Genomic DNA, 9,358 nt, shown 5'->3' with positions numbered 1-9,358 from the left:
TCTTTCTCCCTCTCAGGGTGCTCTCTCTGGCCCACTTTCTGGATCCACTGAGGCCACGGGTACATAAAGTTTAGTTTCTACAACTCCTGGAACGTGGAGTGTTTCAGTTACCCTCGATTTCTTCTTCTCTTCTTCTTTTTCTTAAAAATCAAGACAAGGCAAACAAAACAAAAACATGCGTGTCTTTTGCCTGCATATTGTGTACCGCATGCCTGTGGGGGCCAGGAGGCAGCAAGACTCCCTCAGTTGGAGTTACAGGTGGTTATGAGCAGCTGTGTGGGTGCTGGGAACCAAACCTACGTCCTCTCTAAGAGTGGCCAGTGCTCTAAACTACTTTTCTAGTCCCTAGCCTGACCTTCTATGGGCAAGAAGAAGGCACCAGATTGGTTTTGTCCTGTATACCCTTATTTTTCTGAGGATTAACGTCAGGCTCACCCACAGGCTCCTCCGCACCCTGCTGTGGTAGCTGTGTGTGGAATTCCTCTTTTTCCTGGGGAGGGCATCCAAAGCCCTAACCTTCTCCTGAGGCCCCTCCCTACACTCCTTACCAAGCCAACAGCTTTCTGTCTTGATCATTCTTTTTGGTTTAAGGTTGTTTTGCCTTTTTATTTCTTATTAATTAATTACTTAAATAATTAGTGGACAGGGTCTTGTGGGGTAGACCATGCTAGCTTCACACTCTTACACATTTCTTTTCCTTTTGCTGGTACATGGTAACTAATCCCAGGACCTCACACATGCTAGGTAGGTACCACATACTCTAACCACTGAGTACCAGGCATGCACCACGGTGCCAGGGCTCTCTATCTTTTTTTCTTCTAAAATAACCTGTGTGGATGTGAACGTCTCCTGGGGATAGATGGAATGCTTGTCTCCTGTTTTCCTCTGCTCTGAGTTTTTGCTGCAATTTAGCCACAATAGGAAAACCCTGCATCCCACATGGGAAGCCAGCATCACCAGAGGGAAGCATCTTTAGGCGCCACAGAGCTGTACACCTGAGAAGCTAGTTTTACCGTAATTGACTGGCCACCATTCTGTTTGTTCTCTGGGCAGATGTAGAAAGGTTCCTTTTGGTGCACTTTCCTTTACTTCTCTTGTAGTCCCAGGAAAATGTCTGCAAATCCTACACTCTCACACTGAAATGGAGCCCCTCCTTCGCCTGGCCATGCTGGCTCTAGTAAACAGTTGAAGAGGTTCAGAGCATTGCCTCTGCCCCAGGAGCAGCGGACTGTGAGGAATGAGAGCTTGTGGACACGTTGTTACCAAATAAAACTTACTACCAGGTTAATCTGACACATTTAATGTATGCATAATTGTTATTGTGCTGGGAGGTAATTAGGCATAAATGATAAGTAGTTCATGTAAATCACTATAATTAGAATTACTTTTACACAGCCAAATCAAGCGTTTCTGGAGTCAGGGAGGGAGAGAATTAAACAGCCTTCGATTCTCTTTCTCCATTAATCAGGGCCGTGCAAGCCCTGGGTATTTTCATCCTTTGGGAGGAGACTTAGCTTGTTTGTAAGGAAGCTCAGCTCGGGTGTCCAAGTGTAGTCACTTTCCACGTATCAGTACTTTGCTCAGCGATGGACTGCATATGCCATGGTGGATCTGGGACGATCTTGGCTGGGAACGTCTCACCCAGTGATGTCATAGCTTTAGCAAGACGCTCTGGTTTGTGTGATGATGTACAGGCAGCTGTGTGAAAATGTAGCCCCTACAGTTATGAACTGTGCTTTCTATGTGGGGATGGTAATAACCCGTTACATGTCCATGTGGGGCACATGCCAGGATAGCTGTGAAGATGTGAGCTGTGAGCAGGGAGGGGTGGCGCACGCCTTTAATCCCGGCACTCGGGAGACAGAGGCAGACCCAACGTATCTAGCTTATTTTCATTCTTTCTCCCTCTTTCCCTCCCACTCCCTGCATATGATTAGACGGCCATTGTTTTGTTTGGAGATTTTTTTTTTTTGGTTTTTCGAGACATGCCAGGATAGCTGTGAAGATGTGAGCTGTGAGCAGGGAGGGGTGGCGCACGCCTTTAATCCCGGCACTCGGGAGATAGAGGCAGACCCAACGTATCTAGCTTATTTTCATTCTTTCTCCCTCTTTCCCCCTCTCTGTATATGTGGCACGTATGTGTGTTTGCATGTGTGTGTGTGTATGAAATGGTTAAAGGTCAGTGGCTTAATTAGGGTTTCTGTTGCTGCAATGAAACACCGTGACCAAAAAGGAAGTTGAGGAGGAAAGGGTTTTTCCAGCTCACACCTCCACAGCACAATTCATCATTACACAACAAGAACTCAAGCAGGGCAGGATCCTGGAGGCACGAGCTGATGTAGAGGCCATGGAGGAGTGCTGCTTACTGGCTTGCTCCCCATGGCTTATCCAGCCTGCTTGCTTGCTTGCTCGCTTCCTCCCTCTCTCCCTCTCTCTCTCCCTCCCTCCTTTTCTCCCTCCCTCCTTCCCTTCCTTCCTTCCTTCCTTCCTTTCTTTCTTCCTTTCTTTCTTTCTTTCAGCTTTATTTATTTTGTATACAGTGTTCTGCCTGCGTGTATGCCTGCACGCCAGAAGAGGGCACCAGATCTCATTATAGATGGTTGTAGTCAACCATGTGGTTGCTGTGAATTGAACTCAGGACCTCTGGAAGGGCAGCCAGGGCTCCCAACCTCTGAGCCTCCCTCCCACTCCTCAGCCTGCTTTCTTATAGAACCCAGGTGCCCAGGGATGGCACCACCCACAATGGGCTCCTCCCCCATTGATCACTAATTGAGAAAATGCCTTACAGCTGATCTGATGGAGGCCTTTCCTCAAGTGAGGCTCCTTCCTCTCTGATGACTCTAGCTTGTGTCGAGTTGACATGAAGCCAGCCAGCACAGTCAACATTTGGTGTTTTCCTCTATAGCGCTCCATCTTTTATTTTTCAGATGAAGTACAGATGATTAATGCAATGCACTTTTGAAAATTCCACTATGTTTTGTTTTTTTGCATTGGGGGTGGGTTAACACACGGAGTCAGAAAATAACCTGTAGGGGTTGGCTCTTCCCTTCCACCATGTGGTTTCCAAGGAACAGACTCAGACCATGGCTTCCACAGCAAAGGCCTTTATTTACTGAGCCATCTCACCAGCCCTCCACTGACTGGCTGTGCTGGCTGGCTGGTGAGCCCCCAGGAGCCCTCTGCCTGTACCCCTGCCATAGGGTTACGGGGGCATGCTTCCTCATGCTCCCTCTCCACGTCCGGCTTTTTACATGGGTGCTAGGGATCTGAACTTAAGTCCTTGTGTTTTCCCCACTGAGACATCTTCCTGGCCACAGTTCAGCCCCTGTCTTTCTGCCATTCATATTTTTACTGATTTATATATTCACTCATTAATTTAACCAAACCCAGTATTAAGTGGCATCTTCCGCAGGATAGTCCCTGCTAGGAGTGTGGAGAAGGGTCAGCCCCTTACGGAGGAGAGGAACTGACAGGCAGAGCATTGTGGGTGTAATTATTTAATCCCACCCACTCTTCAAAGATGTCCTACGGAGCTCTTTCCAGCTGCCTCGACGGTTCCTGTTGCTGATGACTTTCTATGCAGCTGGCATCCTTAAGGGGCCTCCAAGATATTATATTCCTTTAACAATATCAAGCTTTTCAAGAATTAGATTTTTCCTTCTAAGAGTTTCTGTTTTGAAATTACTTTTTGTTTATTTATTTATTACATTTTCTGTTGTGATACATGTGTGAACATGCCAGGCTGCACGCGTGGAGGTCTGAGGACAGCTTTTGAGAGTTAGTTCTCTCCTTCTCTTCTGTGGATCCCAAGCTTGGGGACAGGTGACAGGTGCCTTTACTCATTGTCCCATCCTCTCAGGCCTCAGTGACTTCTCTTCTCCCCAGGCCCCTCTTTCTTGAGATAGGGTCTGACTATGTAGCCCTTGCTGCCCTGAAACTCACTGTGTAAACCAGGCTGGCTTTGGGTGGTGCACTTCCACCACTGGCTTCTTCTCTTCCTTCTCCTCCTCTTCTTAGATTGCATCTGTTTTTTGTTGCTTTTTTTTTTTTTTTGGGGGGGGATGCTCTGTAGAGGTCAACCCATTCTTTCCTTCTACCATGTGGGTTCTGGGGGTTAAAATCAGCTTGTCAGGCTTGGTGGTAAACACCTTTACCTGTTGTGCTATTCCCAGCATTTAGAAGGTGGCAGAAAGATCAGAATCTTCAGAGTGCATAGGGGATTCAAGGTCAGCCTGAGCTATCTGAAGCCCTGCTTCAACAAACAATCAAACAGATAGGCAAATAAACAACAAACAGAAAAGAAACTCTGAGCTATTTGCATACTTCCATCTTCAGTGGAGTGTTCAGAGACCAGCAACTGAATGTGTGTTTCAGGATGCACTGCCGTGACTGTGCATAGCTAGCTTCCCTGGGAGATGCTAGCTGCACAGTTTGGAGGCACTGCATGACCGTGGTGATGGAGGCCGCCATGGAGCTGTCCTGATTTGCTTTTGCCCCACTGAACCAAAAGGAGTCCCATGGGCTTTCCCTGAGCCCCATGTTGCCTAGACACTGGGTAAGCTTGTAAGTGAAGCAAAGGAGTGTGGTATCTGTATACAGTTTCCTCCCTCATCCCATTTGCACACGGATATGCCCAGCATATGCTGCTTCTTTGTTTCTGGATACAAGCCTGGCTGTATAGTCCAGGTCTGCCTGCCGCTGCCTCTCAGGTGCTGGATCAAAGGCATGCACGATCACACCCAGCCTTCATGACCGACTGCTGTTGCCCACCCGTACCCTGCCACGTACTTTCCTAGTCAAACTCGAGGCCCAGCATAAAGTAGATACTTGATGCTCAATCCATGCCTGTAAAATGGATGGAAAAATAAGTAACAAGGCCCTCATGGAAGAGGCATAAAATAATTCTGTGCTGATTTGAAGACAGTTGTGGTCACTCTCTGGGCTTGTCCATGTGTCAGTGAGTTCTGGTTTCTGTGTCTGTCTCTGGGAATGAGTCCTTGTCAGTAGTTTTAGCTAGTATAGAAATGCCTGGGAACCCAGTGTAATTCTCCAATTGCGAACCCTTCAGAGTTCAGAGCAAGAAGGCGTCTGTTTCCATTGTCTTAACAAGTTCCTGATTGTTTTGATGATTATGCTCACGTTCTGGCTGTCCCAGTAACTAGCGGGAAACAGGAGCCATGCCAGAATCAGAGTAACAAACAGGATCTAGAGACCAGGAGGATTTGCTGGAGAATTGCCTCTAGTCCCTTGTTTCCTGGTGGTGCATAGGGGTACCTAAAGGTACCTTTGTTGGACTTAAGGTCCCAGCACTGGGGAGAGGGAGGAAGGAACATCAAAGTTTGATGCTAAGTTGGGTTACCTAGCATTTTTAAGACCTTGTCTTAAAAAAATCAAAAATCATTTATATCTGTGTATTCTGCTAAACAGAGACTGAGCAGGTTTTGTCTCGTGATATTGTCAGGCCGCTCTCCAGTTCTTGGCCTCCAATCCTTCTGCTTCAGCATCCTGAGGTGCGAGAACTATAGGTGAACATGATCCAGGCCCAGCCAGTCCCTCCCTTTCTCCCTCTTACCCTCTCTTCCTTCTTTGCCTGCTTCCTTCCTCCTTTTCCTCTCCTTCCCTCCCTCCTTTCCTTCCTCCCTTCCATCAGATGCTTTAATCTCACAGTTTATCAAATCAATTTAAAACCCAAAGACTGGGAAGCAGTGGGTAGAGCAACACACTTGGGGCTGTATCTGTGCAAGAGGAAAACTGTGTGGGTTTGAATGTCTGAACTTGTCAGGTCCTGTCATTCTGCTGCAGCAGCTTTTCTCCATGACGACATTAAGTCAACATCACTGGATTTGAGCAAAGGGCACACACACGCTGAAGGTGTCTGGGGTGGGTGATACATCCCTCTTCTAGCTACGGCTCCTTGGCTAGCTTCTAGCTGCTGCTCTGTGAGCCATTTCTTGTGTGTGTGTTTGTAGAATTTGAAAGCCTCTTTATTTAGCTACTTAAATAGGCTTAATTATACTAGTAAACCGAGCAAATTGATGTACTTTAGGTTAGGAGGGTTCTTTTGAAAATCAGCTAAAGCCATTAAAAAACATTTTCATTTACAGAGAGTTTATGGATGCTAACATATAGTTCTGTTTTTTAGTTTTTCAAGATCTGTAGAAACCTGAAGGATACACTTGTATCGGAAGGGGCCCACGTGGAGACTGCTGTGGTGCCCGTTTCTAAGAGCTGTAATTATGCTCACATCCCAGCTGGAATCATTGTCTCGGATTCTGCCAACGGGGAGACAAGAATGCAGTGGTGGGGATGTGGGGAGAAGCAGGAGCAGTAATATCCCTGCATTTTACACCAATTGAAAACAATACTTTTATCTTAAGAGCAACACCCTTGTTATCCAGTTGTCCTGATGGAAACTATGCTGGAATAACGTGTGGATAGTCCAGAAAGGCCAAACAATGCCTTTTAACTGAGAACATTTGTGAGAACCACTGGGGATCATTATGGGTAGGATTTAAAAAAAAATTTTTTTTTTTGAGACAGTGTTTTGCTATTTAGCCCAGACTAACCCTTGCATTGAGATCCTCCTGCCTCTACCTTTGGATGCTAGGATTGTCTGGGTACGGCATATACCCAGTGTTTTGGATCATTTTTTTAATGTTAACAGTTTAATGAAATGGAGAACAAGAGATAAGACTTACCTGGTTAAGTGTGGATACTTGGGATGATCGCTTTGAGTTTACACCAGTTGAAACAAAGGAACAGTGTTGAACGTAAACATCCAGCGCATCAACCGCAGGTGGATCTTCCCTTGTTTGTTTGTGGACAGGAAGTTCAGGCTAGTCTTGACCTCACTGTGCAGCTAAGGATAACCTGCCTTTTCCACTCCATCTCCCTCCCTCAAGTGCTGGGACTGTAGATTCTGTTTACCATGCATAGCTTGATTTTTAAAAATAACTTCAGAGCCAGGCATGATCGTGAAGCCTTTTAATCCTGGCACCCAGGAACAGAGGCAGGCAGATCTCTGTGAGTTGGAGGTCAGCCTGTTCTACAGACAGAGTGAATTCCAGGCAAGGCAAGACCAGGGTCAGACTTTTTTACAAATTTCTGAAAAAAGAGATTGAGAAAACACTAGAAAAATGGAAAGACAGCCCATGTTCACAGATTGGCAGAATTAATATTGTGAAAACAACCTTCTTACCAATGGTAATTTACAGATCAATGCAACACCCATAACATTCTTCCCTGGAATAGAAAAAGACCCTAAAATTCATACGGACCCAGAAAAGACCCTGGAGAGCCAAAGCTACCCTGAACACAAAGAACAGTACAGAGGGATTGCCTGACGGTTCCTTAGAGAGCTGCAGCCATAGAGTAATATGGGACTGGCGCAAAGCCGGACTTGAGACGAATGGAAGAAGTTAGAAGAGCCGAGCATGAGCATGGAGAACTCCAGCCATCTCATACTCGAAAAGAGGCTAAAACACTGGAGAAAAAGAAAGCATCTTCAGCAAATGGCGCTGGGAAAAGCTGATGATCATGCAAAGACAAATGAAATTAGTAGCTGTGTCTGTCTCTCCACACAAAAGTTAACCCCAAATCTCCATATGAAACCTGAAACACCAAGATTGCTAGAAGAAAACAGGCAATGCCCTAAGAGGTGACTGGAGAGGTGTGAAAAGGACTTCGTGAATTGGACTCCCTTAGCCCAGGAATTAAGGTCAACAATTTAAACATATGTCACAGTATTTGTCTTTTTTCCTTCTGTTTTTTTTTGTTTTGTTTTGTTTTTGCCTTGCTTATAAGATACTGCACTTCAATATTATAAAAACAAATGAGCAAGAAGGTATGTTTGAAGGTGCAGACGAGCCGCAGGGACACATGAGAAGTATAATTTGCTGTGCCATAGCTGTTGCAAAGGAGTGGGTGGGTTTGGAAAGGCAGGCATGGTGAGATTAGGAAGTGTGTCTTTGTGTCTTTTGTCACGGGAGGGAGACTGAAGGGATGATCCCAGAGGCAGAGGAAACTGCAGGAGTTCAGTCCCACAGGACACCTCCCCGTTCTCTCTATGAAGAGGTGGGAGCCATTGTCTGAAAGTGAGTGGGGAAGGGTAGGTTAGTGTCAAGGGGGCTGAGAAGGTTCCAGAAGACCTCTGAGAGAGCCTATCTCGAAGTTCTTGACTGCATTGTTGCTATGTTGGTGTAGAGTTCATCTGTAGTACTAGGGATTGAACCCTTGGACTTGTGCACGCTAGGCTATTGCTCTGTTGCTGAGCTAGCTAGAACTCAGGGTTATGAAACTGCTTGAGCTCACCAACTGTATTGTCCAGATTTTTTTGGAGCTAATTATTTTCTGTGCATGAGTGTTTGTCTGTCTGTATAGTTATCACACAATGCCTGATGTGTAAGGAGGCCAGAAGAGGGGTGTTGAACCTCCTGGAAATAGAATAAATAGGTGGTGTGTGCTGCCTGCCATGTGGGTGCTGGGAACCAACCAGCCTTCTGCAAGAGCTGCAAGTGCTCTTAACCGCTGAGCCATCTCTCCAGCCCCCCAACTCCACCATGTAATTTTTAGTTTTATTACAGTATGTTTTTATAGTAATTCTTTTTTATTATTAGCTGATACTTATGTATAATATTTATATCATATAGGTAGGTGTATGTAAAAAATAATGCATCTATGGGGTTCAGGACAGTCAAGGTATAGAGGTCCACTGGAGGACCATGTTTCCTAAGGCTGAGGGAGGACTGTTGTATGTGACATCATTTGAGGGGTCTGTGAGAGGGCTCAGTGGTTATATCTGCTTGCTGCCAAGCTTCATGACTTGAGTTTGATCCTCAGGACTCACATGATGGACTGGGACCACAGACTCTCAACATATATGCTATGAAATGCACATGCCCCCTCCACCCATACAACTATAAATAAATAACTGCAGTGAGAATTTAAACACTCTGCTTAATCTTGATTGGTAGAAGGTATCTAGGTCTTATTTTTATTTCTTTTCCTTTCTTCCTTTCTTTCTTTCTTTCTTTCTTTCTTTCTTTCTTTCTTTCTTTCTTTCTTTCTTTCTTTCTTTCTTTCTTTCTTTCTTTCTGATACAGGGTCTCTCACCAAGTAACATTGGCTATCCTGAAATCATGTAGACCATTGCTGGCCTCAAATTCAAAGAGATCAGTCTATCCTGAGTGGTGGGATTAAAGGCAAGTGCTACCACACCCAGCCTGGTATCTAGGTTTTAAATTAAGTTGTCAAAAGTTACCTATTTTGTTTATCAACTTTCGTGGTGGTGCTAGGGACTAAGTGGAGGGCCATCCCCATTCTACCACATAGCTGCATCTCATCTCTTAGTTTTTTTTTT

The 9,358-nt window shown here is 45.4% G+C and overlaps 1 protein-coding gene across 2 annotated transcripts in view; it reads left to right on the top strand.

Moving 5' to 3' along the window:
• Afg1l (AFG1 like ATPase) overlaps positions 1 to 9,358 on the top strand; it is a 149,074-nt gene that overhangs the window by 30,533 nt on the left and 109,183 nt on the right. The window lies entirely within an intron of this gene.

Source organism: Microtus ochrogaster, linkage group LG9 (assembly GCF_000317375.1).
Source record: "Microtus ochrogaster isolate Prairie Vole_2 linkage group LG9, MicOch1.0, whole genome shotgun sequence".
In the NCBI taxonomy this organism is placed as follows: domain Eukaryota; kingdom Metazoa; phylum Chordata; class Mammalia; order Rodentia; family Cricetidae; genus Microtus; species Microtus ochrogaster.
This window is presented reverse-complemented; position numbering and strand designations above follow the sequence as displayed.